The sequence below is a fragment of the Crinia signifera genome, chromosome 7, assembly GCF_055691185.1.
Source record: "Crinia signifera chromosome 7, ASM5569118v1, whole genome shotgun sequence".
Taxonomy (NCBI): Eukaryota; Metazoa; Chordata; class Amphibia; order Anura; family Myobatrachidae; genus Crinia; species Crinia signifera.
Window position 1 is genome coordinate 79,972,810 of NC_139223.1, and position 17,938 is coordinate 79,990,747.

At 45.4% G+C, this 17,938-nt stretch overlaps 1 protein-coding gene across 3 annotated transcripts in view; it reads left to right on the forward strand.

Moving 5' to 3' along the window:
• Positions 1–2,317: 2,317 nt before the first annotated feature.
• Positions 2,318–17,938, forward strand: part of CARHSP1 (calcium regulated heat stable protein 1) — a 63,038-nt gene continuing 47,417 nt past the window's right edge. The window contains exons 1-2 of one of the 3 annotated variants that reach the window (XM_083152015.1): positions 2,318–2,335; positions 3,607–3,757. The gene's annotated coding sequence lies outside the window, so the exon portion shown is untranslated. Of the gene's footprint in view, positions 2,336–3,527; positions 3,758–17,938 lie in introns of those variants that run through there. The other 2 variants (XM_083152016.1, XM_083152014.1) reach the window with 2 other exon arrangements.

Consider the following 17,938-nt stretch of genomic DNA (forward strand, 5'->3'; position numbering starts at 1 on the left):
GAAAAAAAAAATTCTGCGATTTTGTGAATTTTATGTTTTTTTCCAAAAAAATACAGATCCAAAACACGAAAATGGTGGAGTTTTGAAACAGATCCAGATCCAAAACACTGCCGGAGATACAGATCCAAAACACGTTTCACGAAACACGAAAAGTGGCGGTGCACATCCCTAGTTGACAGACACAATTTGACATGGGAAAAAGTTGACATAGGGAAAGTCCACACACGCACTATGTCAATATAGGCCAATGTTGACATGAGGTTTTCCTATTGTATATGGAAATGTCGACATCTGTTGATATGAACCCTCAATTAGTGTAGCGCGTACCCTCGCATGGCTCATCATGCTTTGAATATGGTGCCTTTGTCACCTACCGATTCGCTCGGAACTTTACCCTTCCCAGTTGTAGTCCACGTGGATTGGAATGCATAAATAAGTCCAATGATAGAAAATAATAGAGAAAAACTAATATTGACCTTTTCATGTGTCAACCATTTCCATGTTGACATATAGCTTGTGTCAACCTTTTGTCCTTGTTGACCATGTGGCTTTCAACATTTCATGGTCAATCTCTTAACTGTCGACCTATCATCCCAGGCAGGCCGCAGGAGGGGATGTCCAGAGAATTAGGGATGGCTATCAATCAACTGTTGATTAGAAATCATCTATGGCCGATGTCAAATAGTTTTGCCATCGATGGGGGAGAACCAGATGGTCTCCCTCCATCGATGTCAAGCTTAAACAAATAGTTTTGTTTTACTTTTCCCCCCAAGGGGCAGGACACAGAGCATAGCTTTGCCCCAGACACCCATGAAGTCCCACCCTCATATTTTGATTGGCTCACAGGACAGGCCAATCAATCAAAAAAATGGATGACCATCGATAAGTAAAAACATCAATAGTCATCCATTGCATAGTAACACACTATCGTGACCAGTTGCACTTTTGCCATTGATGGCATAGGCAACGATGAATGGCCATTGCTACAGAGAATACGTAGCACTCCATTGAAGAGGCAGGGGGAGTAAGTAAACACTGGAATCGTACACGATCATACCTCCAAACATTCTGTCCGTGTGAGGAGGGACGATTTGCGTGGTGGAGATGTGCATCTGAAATTTTGGGGGCATGGCCTATTGCCGTGAGGCCATGCCTCCAGTTTTTGCCGCTGTGGGGTCATGGCTAGCAGCTCTGGGAGCTGCTAGTTATGTCCCCAGCCCGTCAGGCTGCAGGAATAATTGCTTTGCCCCCATGTGGTCTGGTCTGGTTTTTGCTACATGGCATGCCCACACCATACAAGCAGGCTGTATTCTCTCCCCCCTCCTCTCCCCAGTGACAGACAGGACACCCCTGGACAGGCATTCCCGTACCGGGGTTCTGTCAGGCCCGGCGACATGGGGGTGTCTAGGGGGACAAGTGTGACGGGCCCCTGGGATCTAAAGGGCCCCAGAGCTTCCGTGTCCCGGCCTGTACAGGGCCTGCCTGAAAGAGCCCCCTTGCCGGCTGCCGCAGAAAGGATATCTATTTCCGATCCTGCTGCACACCAACCTCAGAGCTGCTCTGGGCAGGGCCGGCGCCACCACTAGGCAAATCTAGGCATTTGCCTAGGGCGCCGGCCACTGGAGGGCGGCATTTTGCCGCGGGGGTACCTGACTGTCCTGCGGCGCTGTGTAGTTAAAGCTGGCGGCGGCGGCGGCAGCGGGGAGTCCCTGCCGCGGGGGTACCTGACTGTCCTGCGGCGCTGTGTAGTTATAGCTGGCGGCGGCAGCGGGGAGTCCCTGCCGCGGGGGTACCTGACTGTCCTGCGGCGCTGTGTAGTTAAAGCTGGCGGCGGCAGCGGGGAGTCCCTGCCGTCAATAAGAAGAAATAACCAGCGCTATCCCTGTCCGCACGCTGATTGGCTGTGCGGGCAGTGTTTTCACAACAGAAGCGCTTCCGCATAGCGGATAGCGCTGGTTATTTCTTCTTATTGACGACAGGGATCCCCCGCTGCCGCCAGCTTTAACTACAGAGCGCCGCAGGACAGGACAGGTACCCCCCCAACACACCTCCCCCGGCACCGGGGCGCCCCCACCCCGACTCGCCTGGGGCGCTCCGGTGCCTTGCGCCGGCCCTGGCTCTGGGACGCAAAGCAGTACTGGGACCTAGGACGTGAGCATCGGCAAAATGAATCAATTATCCTGGCCTCTGCATCTCGCAGGAGGAGAGATGCTGCCTTGGAATGCTGGCTTCGTGTAGGAGTCCCTGTGACTACGTGTGTGCTGTGGTCGGAGGAGGGGAACGTCCAGGACAGATCTTGTGTCCTGTACTCCGTGACAGCCTCTCTGAACTCAAAGTAAGGAATAAATCTGACTGAACTTCGCTGGCTCCCCACTTCACTTGTGCTACTAATGTATGTGAGCTTTCTATTTTATTTAACAAGTAAATGAGAACTCTTGGTGATATATATATATATATATATGTATGTACTGTATGTGAGTTTTTCTATTTAACAAGTAAATGTGGGTGCTATATATATATATATATTTTTTTTTTTTTTCAGAAGCGCTGCTGCGATGCGTATGTATTTCAGCATGCCGCTGACTCCCGCAGCTTCCAGATCCCCAATGTATTGATATTAGCAGCAGGAGCTAAAGCCACCTCTGACTGACCTTTGATGGCTCCCCCCCCCCCCCCCCCCCCAAAAGCCTTAATAAAGCTCTGCGCCTGTACCTTACTAGCTGTGAGTGAGTGACCCCTGCGGCCCAGCTGTCAGGCTGTCTACTCTGTGCCATCCGACTTGGCTGAGTCTTACCCTGTGTGCCATCTGTATGCACCAGCCCGCTGTCTACTATCTGCTGCCCGGCCATACCCGCTGCCGCCTCGCATGTGCGGCACCCTGGGTCGTCTGTTCCGTGCTCAGCGGCAGCCAACAGGATGGACAGCGAAAGGGAGCTGCAAAAGTATTGGTGAAGACGTGGAGCTCAGCTCTGCTAGGGATGGCCATCGGCACATCCCCCATCGATGGTTGCCATCGATGGCTTCTAGAGCAGGAACCATCGATGGCTATAAACCATTCTACCTCACACATCGATGGTTCCTGCCATCGCTTAGCCGCGCATGTGCAGAGCAATGGGACGGGTCGCTGCGGGCAGCCTGCCCGGCCGCTATCCGTGTGCATGCGCCTCCAACTTTTACCATCGGAAGCCATCCACTATAACTATTCGACCATCCACTACAGATGCCCAAAACATCAAGCACTAGGTCCCAACCATCGATGTTTTGGGAACATCGATAGTCGATGGCCATCCCTACCACATACAAGAGGCTTGTGTGGGTTTGGGATTAGGTGGGGCGGGGGGGCCCCAGAAATATCATTGTACAGGGCCTCAAGATTTCTGTTGCCAGCCCTGGGTTCTGTCCGGGTCCGGTTTTTATCCCAGGGGACGAGTTGCAGCAGTCAGCAGCAGGCGGGAGGGGATGTGCACAGAGGAGGGGAGGGAGAGTGATGTCAGAGGGGAGGAGGAGAATCCCAGGCTGAGGTGCGGGCGCCTGATGCTATCAGTGCTGCTGAGTGTGCGTTATTCCTGACTCCTGACTGAGTTATACCGCAGCCTCTCGCCTCAGCGTGCGGAATCAGCATCTCCAGCGCATTAGCGGCGGTTTCTGGGCCATTCGGAGCTGGTGATTCCCACTGCACGGTTTTTTCCTGAGCAAAGTTCACTGGGACTTCCAGGGAGAAGGAGCCTGATCATCCCGCGATCCCTCCGGCAATCAGGTAAGTGCCGTGCTCACTGCTGCACATGAGCGGTCAGTGGATGGGCTGGGACAGAGCCCGGGTACATGAGGAGGGGCTAGGGGAAGTCTCCGGTTACATGCACGCTGTGCTCTTACACAGGATGCCACCAGTGTGTGCGGTACAGTGCTCGCTGCTTCGTATCTGATTCAGGCTGTGTTACTATCATTCATGTGGGGTAATATTTAGTAACCGCAGCTATCACGTTGTGCGAGTACCATGTATGTGATGTGCAAGTGTGTAACGTCTGTGTCCCAGCTATTACCTTCCCTCCTTCCCTCCCTGCAATGCTTCTATGGGAGGCATATGGTCTGGCTCTGCTGGTCATAGTCCATATACAGTGTGTGTATAGCTCTGATAAGCTGATGGATGTTTGGGAGTGTGTGCAATGTGATACAGTATATTTATTTACTGAGTGTCCTGTTGCAAGAAATTCATTTTAAACCTACTCCAGCGCCTACCTTTATAATGGGGTTGCCGAATGACTCTCCAACAGTCGGCATTCCGACTTACACGGGCTATTTTTGACCCCTGCCACCAAGCCCGCAAGGGGCTTAAATATGCTTGCCCCCTCGCCAGTTTCGATGTCAGGGAAACGACCATCAGAATCCCGACTGTTGGAAAGTTATGCCATAACCTTATAATGTAGTATAACAATAGAAGAGATGTATCTTTCTTGTAGTTAAGATCCAACAGTGGGGCTGATTCTGAGCTGGGCAAAAATCAGAGGCATCACAAGGAAGGTGTGGGTCGCACCCAGTCGTCACCAAAATGCGATCCACTCAGTGGAGACTGGGTTCTGGACTGTAACATGGGGTCAGTGACCAGCTCCTGTCATTGGGGCAGATGTATTAAGCCTGGCAAAGAGATAAACTGGAGAAAAAGTGGAAGGAGATAATGCACCAGCCAATAAACTACCAACTGTTATATTTCAAACACATCTGATTGGCTGGTGCGTTATCTCCTTCCACTTTATCTCCAGTTTATCTCTTCTCCAGGCTTAATACATCAGCCCCATTGAGTGCAGGGTAAGTCTTTGGGGGCACCCATCTTGAATGATGTATATGGGTTTACACATGAGGCGTTACCCCCCCCTCCTGCTAATGTACACTCGATGGAATACTGTGAACAAGGTCACGCCCCTCTTTCAACCTCATTGGGCAGGAAGGCTACCTACCACAGTGGGTTCCACATACCTTGGTGCTGCAACTGAACAAAATGTTGATTTTTGTATGCGTCTAACGCTGGCCATACACTAGTTCAATTTGGCCAATTTTCACCCAATTCCAACAGATCAGGCCAAGAAAATGGGTGAAAATATGCAAATCTTATTAGATCCGATGCGTGGTCACGTGCGCGTTTGGAGATTGGACCCGATTACACGTCTGACCTACAACTCAGAGGGCATTTTGGCACCCGGGAATGGGATTGCATGCAACCTATTGCATGCAAAAGTACCGAATGTGATCCTGCTTCCACAGAAGGTCCTGGGTGGCTCAAGGGGGATCATATAAGTCACAGTAATGTATGGGGGCCTTAAATCACACTGCCGCAATGATCTTATGACAGTGGTTGCATAGAGGATTTCTGTGCTAAGTGATTGACTGATGGAAGTATTTGGGGGAGTGGTGATGAAAATCAGTGGCGGAACTTGTGATTAGTTGGCCAGGTGCAAAAATATAATTTGGGCCCCCTCCACCACTTCAACCCAAGTTCACAATATGCCACACCGTATTGGATGACAGCAGTGGGCACATTAGTCCTCAGAGGCCCCAGTGCAATGCACCTGCTGCACCAAAGGTAGTTCCGCAAACACAGGTATGTTTTGGCTGCGTGCTACTACTAGGTCTGATAAAATGACTGGTATGGCCAATGGGATGAGGCGTGGCCAGACCACCTTCTTTTAAAAAAGATAAAATGCTGCTGTGCAGTCAGCAGACCATGCATGTTTTGAGAAGCCCTCTATGGGGGGGGGGGGGGTGGATTCTATGGAGCCCTCTCCCAATAAACATTGTGATATGTTGCCCATAAGCTTTGTCTAATGTGTAAAATCCTCCACAAAGGTCTAGCTGGGTACATCGAACAATACATCAGACCCATCTGTAGGGACTACTAGTATATACTAGAAAGCCCACTCAAAGGAGGCGTCAGGGTAATTTTCTGGACAGACCACAGCGGCTGCATGGTGTCTTGTACAGCCAGTGCAACCCAAAACCTGATGGCCCTGCGACTGCCTTTGCTACTAGGCTGCTGTAGAAATGCGAATGCTTTGCTATGCGGTGACCCATTCACATTTCTGTGATGCGATTGAAACACTTTGCAATCGCATTGTGGGGAGGGACCCGCCATACGAGGCTACCTGAAACTGATATCAATATTCTAGATATTTAGCAATTTATGTCGAGTGACTTCAAATGTTAATTGCAAGAAACATCAGTACAAAGCATCATGACTCAAGGACCCCATACACTTGTCCAACTTGTCTGAGGGACAAGTTAAACCTGATTGACTGTGAACATCCCCAGCAGCTTCCCTGAGGTGATACATGAGATTTGTAACTTGTGCCATTTTTTACATGCAATCTGGTCCAATAAATTGCATGAGATTTATCTGGCCAAATTGCATGTGTACAGTTGGGTGGTCCTAGGGGATGCCAAAAGTGCTAGGGAGGGGTGGCCGGAACTGTGAAATAAAAATCAGGAGCTTTTTAAATTACAAACATGCATTATAATTTGTTTAATGTTTTAAAACCTTGTATCATGCACAAATAAAATATATTTGTATGTATTTCATGTGTTTGATGTGCTCATATAACATAATGCAAGACACTGTATTTATAGGAGGGCACAAATAAAAAAAAAATTTCAGGGGGACAAAACACCCTATCCCTGGCCATGCATATGGGAGGTTGGGGATTCTTTGTCTGGCTTAACATTCTGAATGCCAACACCTCAAAATATCCACTAAAAATGCCAGCGTTGCTCACATTTGTTATATACATTCAAATAAAAAATGTGTAAAATAAGATTATATTTCCTATATAAGGTAAACATTACAGGTCATTGGGTGAGATGCTCCAAACAAAAATGCAGTAAAAACACAGCTTTCAGGGTTTTTACTGTGTTTTCATATGCAGCAAAGCCCCACCGCTGGTCTGAACAGCAAAGGATGTAGCCAGGAGGAGGGGACTGTGGGTATGCGTGCTGGCTGTCTCCCTGCTGATTGCAAATTGAAGACCAGCCAGCAGCAGGCTAAAAGCACAGAGGCTGGGAAGTGTGTGTGTGGGGGGGGGGGGATGCGCTCTGTGCTCTGAAATGGCTGCGGCTTCCGCCTCTCCTGCTGTACGCCTGTGTGGGCGGGACAGGTACTGAAGTCAGTCCCAGGGGGGCAGCGATAATTTGCACGCTGGAAAATGTAATCCCATTCCGCGCTGCGGGGTCCAATGGATCCTTGGTGCAGCAGTGATGAAATCCGGTTCCGATCCGATTTGCGCATCGCATTGGAATCCGAGGTTAAACACATGTGATTTGGGCCCTTTCCAGATGAGGAATGCCTTGGAATTGAATGAAAAGTGCCAAAATGGCTGATGAATGCAGTAAACTAGTGTGTATAAATACCTCGGATAGCGTACATGTTCTAAATGATGTTGTCCAAAGTCCATGGGTCCTGTGGGCATGAAATTTATCCCAGCGCTCTCATTCCTCCTCCTCTGTACACCTACTGAAGTTAGCGGCAGAACAATGGATGTCTATTCCCTGACTTGCTGGGTGTTTTCATTACTGTACTACTACTACTATATAGATTTTGATTGTATGCTTGAACTCTTTGTTACTGTACATTGGGAATTCTATCAAAGTAACATACTTACGAACTGAAATTCATACTGATATTGTTTTAATACCAGAAACAGGATAACTTACGGCAGGATATCCCTGCTACTGTATTTCATGTACATGTTATTTTTGCATTTTGTATGTTCTGTTTTGTGTATTTGGTGTTCACTGCAAGCTTGACCAATGTGGCATTCTGTTTTGTGTGTTGGATAATGATAGATTGATTTTAATACTCTGTGGATTAAGTGCCCCAGTAAATTATTTCTTTCTTTCCCTAAGCCATAACTGTTTTCTTGACATTTATAGTTACCTGTAGTACACAATGCTCAGGGTGCTTCGGTACACAACATAGGTATAGGGGGGTATGCATTGTGGGATCACGGCCGCCGACAGCCGTGATCCAGGCCTGTTTGCAGTCAGATTGACCGCATAACGACAAACGGGATTCAATGTCCCGCCTGCCGATGGGCGCAAAGGGGGCGTGGATGCAAAAACAGCTGTGGATTGTCGATCTGCGGCCCGGATAACGACAATCCACGGCCGTTATTGGCAGACGGACAGCTTCTGAAGTCGGGAACGTTCTGCCGTGATCCCGCATCAATGCTATCGTTAATGACAGCATTGAATAGGGAGCCGCCGCTATTTCCCACGTTGGAAATAGCGGCGGCAGATTGCATACCCCCCCCCCATAAACTTTTGCAGGCTTTCCGAGCAAGGCCGGAATGGGTGTGTTGGAAGATGTGAAAGTAATGACTGTAATAAATCACTCCATTTTAATTGTTTTATAAAAATATGGGGAGAGATTTATCAAATCTTGAAAAGCAAGAAAGCGGAGAAGATGCCATATAACCAATCAGCTTCTATCGTTCTCGTAATCTTTTTGTTTGTTGTTTTTTAAACCATACTTTATCTTGAAGTGTTAGTTACCTGTATAAGTGTACAAACAATGCTCAGAACAGAATATATTGTAAATAATTTGTGTTTTGTGAGAAAATAATTTTGTTTACAGCTTTTTTCCCAGTGTAAAACATGAAGTCCTACTGTAGGTTAACATTGCAAAGAAGGACAATGTGTTTGTAAATAAATGTCCAATACATAAATGCATGAAACAGTCTGCAAAACACCAAACAATTCATGTATCATATACATATAAGTACCATACTGCTGTCTAAAGCAGTCATGTCCAAACTATGGCCCTCCAGCTGTTGTGAAACTACACATCCCATCATGCCTTGTCACAGTTTTGCTGTTAGTGAATGCTAAAACTATGGCAAGGCATGCTGGGATGTGTAGTTTCACAACAGCTGGAGGGCCACAGTGTGGACATACCTGGTCTAAAGGAACTATGAGGTAGTATTGTTTTTGCATGTGTGCCTAATGTGCTATATGAGGCTAACCTACAATCTGTATATCTATACATTTGGTTAGTATTGTTTCAGTATACTTATGTGGTCTGTATCGATGACATATCAATGTTAACATATGATGTTAAGGCCCATACACACTGGGCGACTTTGAGCAGAAAGTCGCTCAAAACACCAGGTTTAAGAGGCTTTCAGCTCAAAGCTGCCCAGTGTGTATGCCCCGGTGATGAGCGGCGAGCACTGCTGCATGTTCCCGCAACATCGCCGGGAAAGCCGTTCATCTGCTGGTTATACCAGCAGATGAGCGGCTTTCAAGACGGCTTTGTAGTGTTCCTTCTAGGAACCAAATGGGGCAGGGCGCTGGTGTATTTCGGGCAGCATAAGAGGGGCGGACCGAGGCTGGCGCGTCACTAAAGGCAGTGTGCCCGGGCCGCCGCATCACTGAAGGGGGCTTGCCCGGCTGTGACTACGTCCCTGAGCTGCAGGGAAAGCGCCGGGCACCGCCATCTTCGGCAGCGCTGGGCTTCACCAGTGCACTCCGGCGGGACAGACAGCAGGCTGTTTTAGCAGGGCACATTTTGTCCTTTAAAAATCGGGCAGGGTGCAGCGCCCCGCTAAAACAGCCTAGCGGGAACACTACTTTGCATAGCGCTCCACTATGCAATGCCATCCTCCCCACTCCGTCGGGGCCGGGCAGTGGGAAAGCCGTTCAGTGTGTATGCAGTGAGCGGCTTTCCCCCAGCGATGAATGCGATCATCGCTGTCCATACACACTGGGCATAGTCGCCCAGTGTGTATGGACCTTTAGTACTTGGCAATCTGTTTCTTGCCTCCCTGTAAATGCATTTGCAGTGCTTGTAGTTTGTCTTGCTTGGCTGCTCCGGCCCTTTGAAGACCAGCGGTTTACAAAAGCAGTGCTGACGTCTCTACATTGACTGCAAGGTTGTTCAGGTTATTGGAATGACTTTCTGTGACACACTCACTTGTCATCTTTGCAATAAGAGAATTTTTTTCCCTCTGTTATGTACTCTCTACAACCAACACTTATTTACACCATGAGCTTCATATGCACTAGTGGTTTTGTTTTGTTTTTTTGCACTCGAGAACTAACATCAGGTGTTTGTTGTAAATGTTGTACATGTGTTCACTGAAAGCTTCCCCAGTATGGTAAATGAATTCGGATGCTACGGCACAATAATTATAGACCGCTTTATGTGGTGTCCGACTCCTCCTGAGTTTTACCAGCATTTTAAATGTCTGAATTTTTTTTTTTTTTAAGCTAATGGATCTTAGACTGAAGTGTATTTTATCTACATGTAATTGAGGGCCTGGTAACCGCATTATTGTGAAAGAGGAAATGAGCGTAAATATGTGAAAAGCTTTAGCTGTAGCTTGAATTAAAAACTGAGGATGGCCCAGAGTGAAGGCTGTACATAGATACAATGATAACGCATGTTCTGCGCAAGATCTATATATATTGCACATATGCAGATCTTTGGGTGTGATGACAGCTGCAGTATGATTGACATGCTGCAAGTGTTTAGGGGCGGGGATAGGGTGGAAACGGGTTGGGTTCTTTAAATGGGGCTGGGTCGGTCTGAGTTTTGATGTAGGTCAAGGTCAGAACGCTTTTTTATATAATGGCCTCTACAACGGCGATGAGGACGCCATTCAGATGACTGATGGTCATGATGGTGATCCGATGTTGTTGTCTTAGTAAGCAGCATCTGGATTGGAGTTGCCAGCAGTGGGCATCTTTTGACTTCAGGTTCCTCCTGTGCCATTAGCAACTGTTATGCCTTTTAGTGTCCATCTTTGAATCAGGCCAAAAAGTCTATGTAACATGCTGCATAGTTAAAGTCCTTTCTATGGCAGGATCACGTGAGTTTTCACACTGAGCTGGATGCAGAAAGCTTCAAAATATGGGCAAACAACAGGGCTGTGGGCTTCTTTTGCACTGCCCCTACGAGAGGGATCAAATTGGATCCTGCTCCGCTGTATGTAATCGATTTTTTTTTTTTTTTAATTACATTTTTTTTCCTTCCCTTTTTTTTTTTTTTTTTTTGATCACCTCACTCAAATCCAGTTTTCCCTGAAAATATTATTCTTAAGAAATACTAGGAAATTTTAATATTCGCTTCAGTCCATAATTCCTTAAGTTCCACCGCTTCCCGACATGCTAGTCATCTTCTACAGCTGACTGTGTTTTTTTTTTGTGTGTGTGTGTGTGTGTGTCGGCAGCATACACTGTCTCCCACAAGTCTGTTCCCCCCCCCCTCTCCCATCCACAACTAGACCAGCAAATCGAGCATGACCCCAACATAGAATGTAAGCTTGCGAGCAGGGCCCTCGAACCTTTGACTGTTTGTAAAGACCTAGTTTGTTGTATCACTGTTTCCTGTTGTAAAGCACAATGGAATGTTCTGCGCTATATGAGAAACTGTTAATAGTATGCCCCATGATGTATGGTTTATGTGAAGTGCAGTATTGCTTTAGTAGCTATTACATTGCACTTGGATTTAAAGATCTCTCATTACAGTACATAAAGTCAGTGAACACCCTTTCATCAGCTTCCTTTATAAGTGTTCCATCACTGAGTCTGTCTTGCTTAGGAGGGCAGGGCCCTCATTCTATCAATTATCCGCTTCGACTTGTGGACAGAGATAAAAGGATGAAATAGTAGACAAAGGTTTGTGTTTACCTAATCTGTTGTCCGAGTCATTAGTATTCATATGTCTATTGATGTAAAGGACATGCATCACCTCACCCAAGGCTGGAATTTTTGCCAAAAGAGCAAAAGTTCCAAAAGAATAGATTTTATCCCCAAAAATTGTGAAGGGGAACATATGAGCCTTCTTTTTTTTTTTTTTTTTTTTTTTTTTTTTTTATTACACGCTTTGTGTAGGCTGATGATACTTTTATGGGTACTTGTTTCCTAGCACGGCGCCACCGATTTTGATTGTATCCATCGAGTCGGAAAAATCGCGTCGATCGCATGCCAACCAAATCGCATGTGATGCGATCGACCCGATTTTTACATTGGAATCCATGTAAAATGGTCACTGAGACCCGATTTTACATTGATTTCAATGTAAAAAGCCCCAAAACCCCTTATTTTAATACCAAACCCCCTGTTTGAAATGCCCCCCCCCCCATTGTTAACGCCACCCCGCTATTGACGCCAACCCGAAGCGTGGCGAGCGCAGCGGTACGCGTCCTCCAACCTTTTCATTCCCCCACTATCCACGTCGGCGTGGAGTTGACTTTATAAAGCCCAAAGCGAGGGGACGCGCATAACTTTACAGGTATACGCGTCCCCTCGCGGGGCTCGCCACGCTTCGGGCTCGTTGGCTCGCTGCGCTCGCCACACTTTATAAAATCAACTCCACGCCGACGTGGATAGTAGGGGTATGAAAAGGTCATAGGACGCGTACCGCCGCCCCTCGCGGGCTCGCTGCGCACGCCACGCTTCGGGTAGGCGTCAATAGCGGGGTGGTGTTAATAATGACGGGGCATTAAACATACTTTACAACTATATTCAATGTGAAATTGGCCATATTGGCCCATTTCACATTGTCACCTATGTAAAATCGCGTTGATCGCCATTCTAATGGCCCGCGATCAACCCGATTTTCACTTTAAAAATAATTTAACATTAAAGTCTATGGAAAAGTCGCGTTGGTGGAATTGCGGCCCCTTATTAAGGGCCGCGATGGATGCGATCAACGCAATTTTCTCTTTCACCGGCAAATTAGCTGGTGATTGACAGAAAATCGGGTCCATCGCGTTGATTGTATGCCTTAAGTACCTTAAAGTTAAGGCATACAATCAATGAGATGGGCGCCGTGCTAGGAAACAAGTACCCTTTTATGTAATGTTTAGCTTTTGCTGTTTATTTGACAGAATGCAATGAAGGGTAATGCATTTATATTGTACCTTTGGAGGAACATTCTGGGCATCTGACTGTACTGGTAAACTGGTGCGTTCTAAAGAAAGGAAATACTGTACATATAGACCCATACCGCCAAATTCAGCATCTCCATTACTCTAATAATTGCAAAGGTTTTAATAGGTGCTGTGACATAGAAAGCATTATTTACAGTATGCCCAGATGCTTGTTGCTGTACATAGGTGAACACCTTTCGTTTTGTGCACATTCCATGTAAAGAGGAAGATGTATCACGCCTTCTAGAGGAGGTGTGGCCTATAGTAACCAATCTGATTCTAGCTATCCTCTATCTTCTACTATACCAAGTACAATTTTACTGGAACCACTTGTGCAGCTAAACATAAACATAGATGGAAACCGGCCACAACGCCTCGGGTAAAACAATATTACTTCATGGTTTAGAATAATGGACAATCTTTAAAAACGACCCAACAATTTAAGTATGTGTCAAAAGCAATGAGATACCTGGGTGTGAAGATCACCCCAAAAATGGTAGACCTATATAAAAACAATTTTTCCCCTAAGATCAAACAAATAGTGAAGCAATTGGAAGACTGGAACAAACTACCCTTATCTTTAATGGGGCGAGCCGCAGTAATAAAATCAGTGATTTTCCCTAAGTTATCCTATCTGATTCAAATGTTGCCTATGAGGATATCAAAAGGAGACATACAAAGTTGTAACAGGGCCTTCTCAAAGTTCCTGTGGTCAGGAAAGAAAGCAAGAATAGCATTAAATAAATTACAACTAAAACGAGAGGAAGGAGGACTGGCCATCCCAAATATAGAAATGTTCTCTTTGGCTGTCTCCTTTAGGTACATAGCAGACTGGATCCTACAAAAATCAATTTATACAAACACTGAACTGGAGGAAACGTTGGTAGCACCATATACACTAAACGCACTATTACACACTCCAAAGAATATTGTACCTACTAATTTAAAATCCAATAGCATATTTATGTCAGCCCATCTAGCATGGATAAAGATACACAAACACCTACGAAGTTCATATACCAGATCTAAATATATATCAATAGGAGGAAACCCCCTCTTTCGGCCAGCAATGGAGAACGTAATGTTCAAGGAGTGGGCAAAAAAGGGCATAATGAAGATCAAAGATGTATATGACCCAGGAGGGGCGGTATATACCTACCAAGCATTGACAGAAAAATATAATTTGGGTAAAGAACAATTTTACATGTACTTGCAGCTAAGACACTACACACAGAGCATAATGAACCCACCCCCCACAATTGCACTAAATCCCCAAATTAATGAGTCAAAAAAAAATAGAAGCACTTTTAAAAAGCACTTCCTCTTATAAAACTAAATTTTTATACTGGGATTTATTCCCTGACAACACTCAAAAAATATGGGCAACACTTCACAGTTCCTGGTATAGGGACTTCCCGGACAACACTCAAATATTAAATATGTTCACACAGATAGGAAAGACACTAAAAAATTTACCCTCAGCAATGTTGCAAGAGGTTCACTTTCGCACGGCCCATAGAGCATATATTACACAGGGCCAACGTAAGCACATGGTTATAGAAGAGAAAGGAACCTGCCCATGGTTATAGAAGAGAAAGGAACCTGCCCAAAATGTAACACGGCCAATGCACTTTTTAAGCACAATTTTTGGGATTGTATAAAAATTAAGCGGTTTTGGTACAAGGTAGTGAACTTTATTAATTATACATTTCAATTACATGTAAAAATAGACCATAAAGCACTGTTATGGGCAGACTTCTCAGACTGGAATATAACCCAGGACAAGAGGAAACTGAGCCCAATAATGACAATAATAGTTACGGTAGCAAAGAAAATTATATTAAAAAACTGGACGATTAAAAGTGCCCCCATGTTAGAGTCGGTGAGAAACAGCCTAATAAAAACCTTATACAGGTTGAGTATCCCATATCCGAATATCCATTATCCGAATATCCATTATCCGAATTATTCCGAAAACCATACTTTCCAGAAAGTGAAAAAAAAAATTTTTTTTTGCTAAAAACTCACTGGGGACATCTGTAACAGCATTACTGAGGACATGATATGTGACTGGCACTATATATGTACAAGAAAATGATTGCTTGGCATTCAAATTCAATATCTGAGATAGTACACAAATTTTGTTTCATGTTTTGAAACCTTGTTTTTTGAACAAATAAAATATATATATATGTATTTTATGTGGTAATAAAATATATTTGTGTTTGTTTTATGTGTTTATACAGCATACATGCAAGAAACTTCAAAATACATCATTGAAATATTAAAATATTCCGAAATACGGAATAATCCGTTATCCAAAATTCTCCTGGTCCCGAGCATTTTGGATACGGGATACTCAACCTGTACCTGGAGAAATACAATGCACTCGCAGAAAGAGAGGAAGGAGGCAGGAGATTCCATAAGATCTGGGGGGCCTTTATTAAAACTCTAGATGCTCAAACTCAACACCAAATTCTACTTCCCTTTATGGAAACACAATGGTATAGAAGATCAATCGAGGGGGAGAACCACTTAGATAAATCAGAATAGAAATAGATTAGAAGCAAGCAAAAGACTGCTAAATGCTGCCGAGATATGGAACCCCCCTTGTAATAGGAAGAATTGATATCAATCCTACCCCATTTTTTTTCCCTAATTTGTCTGTAAGGTGTGTTGTGGTGTATGAATGAGTGTTGATTTAAATGTTCGGTTAGTGTAACCGAGTTTGAAATGGATATATTGAACATATCCAGAAGTAAATGGTCAAGTAAAGTAAGACCTATATACCAGCAAAAAGTATAAAAGGGTTAGATCAAAGAAGACAAAGAGGGAAAATCCCAGAATGTCGGATAATCGCAGAGAATATGTCTTTCTTTTTATATATCTATTTTGTATTCTGTTTATATTTTTGAAATATTTAATAAAGATTTAAAAAAAAAAAAAAAAAACGACCCAACAAGGCTGAAATGTTTCCAAATGAGGTGCTTATTAAACCTACTACAAGTAAACGCATGCACGGATGGATGAAAAATATCAGGGCGGTTACCCTAGACCTTTAACAATTGCACTTCCATATTGATGATGCCAAGCAAGCTACCTTAAACCGATCCCAGTGTAGTGTGATAACTGGAGATTCGCTACCTTTGGCTTTCACAGTGCGAGCAAGCGTACCCTATCAGGGGTAATGACAGATACGTGTATTAAGTCTAAAGGTCCATACACACGGGGCGACTATGGGGGGAAAGCCACTGAGTGCATACACACTGAGCCACTTTACCCCTGCCCGGCGCAGTCAGCATGGAGAGGACAGCTGTGCATAGCGCAGCGCTAAGCAAAGCCGTCCTCAAAGCCGCTCATCTGCTGGTAATACCAGCAGATGAACGGCTTTCCCGGCGATGATGTGGGAGAGCGCAGCAGAGCTCATCGCCGAGCCATACACACAGAGCTAATATTAAAGAAGAATTTGACACCGCAGCCACTTCAGACTATGGGCGGGATGTATTAATATACATCGCCGCCTGGCCGCCGCATATGTACTAACCTATGCGGCTGGCATCGCGATGCGGTGACGGAGGCCCCCCGCGATACCTGGAATGTGGTGTGCGGAATGTCTGTCACCTCCCTGCCCCCTCCTGCATCCCTCACGCTGGGGACAGCTAAGCAAGCTGTCCCCGGCGCCTCCTCCTCCCCCTGCAGCCGGAAGGACGTCCGGCTGCGTCACTGGACCAGGTAAGAGAGGGGGGTTGGCGGGTATTTCCGGCGGAGGCGTCGGGCGGCGAAAAGAAGCCCATAGGCTTCTATAGGGTATCGCCACCCAAAGGTGGCGATACCCTACACTGCAGTGACGTGGCGGGCGGGTAATAGTACATAGGAAAATGCGGTAAAACAGGGGTTTTACGGGGTTTTACCGCATTTTCCCGTTAGTACATCCCGCCCTAAATGTGTTTTTTTGTATTGTATGTTATACCTTTCCCTGTGCGTATACCGGTATTGGCATTATCAGTAGTTTTTATATATAAATACTTTTATATGAACATTTTTTTATTATGATATATTATGAACTAAATAAATTCTTATTTTACTGAACAGTGTGTCTGTCTGGAATAATATATGGTTTAGTGCTGAGTATACTCCCCAACTCCTGCACACTAAAAACACACAAGGGCCCTTATTCAGATCTGATCGCAGGATAAATTTGTTCTCAAAATGGGCAAAACCATGTGCATTGCAGGTGGGGCAGATGTAACATGTGCAGAGAGAGTAAGATTTGGGTGAGGTGTGTTGGAACTGAAATCTAAATTGCAGTGTAAAAATAATGCAGCCGGTATTTACCCTGCACAGAAATGAAATAAACTATTAAAATCAAACTCTCTCTGCACATGTTACATCTGCCCCACCTGCAGTGCACATGGTTTTGCCCATTTTGAGAACAGATTTGTACTGCGATCAGATCTGAATAAGGGCCGATGTATCTTGTAGTATACCTATATACTCTGCAGAAACCATATAGGGAGTACATAGCACTGGCCTCAAAACTCCTTGTCTCCATCCAGCTCAAAACAGCATGTTTGAGTGGCCTTCAGCTCAAAGCCGCCCAGTGTGTATGCCCCAGTGGTGAGCGCTGCTGCACTCTCCCTCATCATCGCTGTGAAAGCCGCTCATCTGCTGGTGGTAATACCAGCAGATGAGCGGCTTTGAGAACGGCTTTGCATAGCTCTGCGCTATGAAAAGCTATCCTCTTCTCTCCGTCGGCGCCAGGCAGGGGGAAAGCCGCTCAGTGTGAATTCACTGAGCGGCTCCCCCCCCCAACGATGAACGTGATCATCGCTGTCCATACACGCTGGGCACAGTCGCCCAGTGTGTATGGACCTTTAATTGGGGTGTGCTGATTCCAATTCGAAAATTGAAATTTATCAGGATTTAAAGTTTTAAACATTAGCAACTTTCAAATTGCACATTTTATATAGTGTTTAGTATTTTGCACAAATTATTCTCAAGTAGCATTATTTTACATAAAC